At 64.2% G+C, this 427-nt stretch overlaps 1 protein-coding gene across 1 annotated transcript in view; it reads left to right on the top strand.

Annotated features, from left to right (window-relative positions):
* Positions 1–427, top strand: part of PPP1R37 (protein phosphatase 1 regulatory subunit 37) — a 20,911-nt gene that overhangs the window by 15,940 nt on the left and 4,544 nt on the right. The gene's annotated exons all lie outside the window — the stretch shown is intronic.

Genomic DNA, 427 nt, shown 5'->3' with positions numbered 1-427 from the left:
GGAGCGGTCGCTGCCGGCGTGTCCGTGCCCACGCTGTCCCAGGTGGGAGGTCGGGTGTTGCTGTGCCAGCCCAGCCTGCGGGCAGTGGGTGTAAGGCGGTGCTGGGCGGCCCTCGTCGTTAAGCTAATGAATTAGCGATAAATCATGGCCAGGCTGGAGCTAATGGCAGTGTTGTGATAGCAGCGATGAGCTCAGGGTTCTGGCAGGGGAGCCCTTCTGGGGTTTAATTGTTTATTAAGTCGGCCTCGCTGGAAAAAGGCGACGTGCTGGCCAGGGCACGTGCCCTGCGTGCATCGATAACGCCTCCGGCCACCAGCGTGGCCCCTTGGTGGGGTGGGACAGCAAAAAGGGGCTTGTGCAGGGTCCCACTGCTGGCCGGCCACCTCAGAAATCCCCCCGGGGCCGTCAACCCGGGTCCCCGCCAGCG

Source organism: Egretta garzetta, unplaced genomic scaffold, assembly GCF_000687185.1.
Source record: "Egretta garzetta isolate BGI_Z169 unplaced genomic scaffold, ASM68718v1 scaffold757, whole genome shotgun sequence".
NCBI lineage: Eukaryota > Metazoa > Chordata > Aves > Pelecaniformes > Ardeidae > Egretta > Egretta garzetta.
This window is presented reverse-complemented; position numbering and strand designations above follow the sequence as displayed.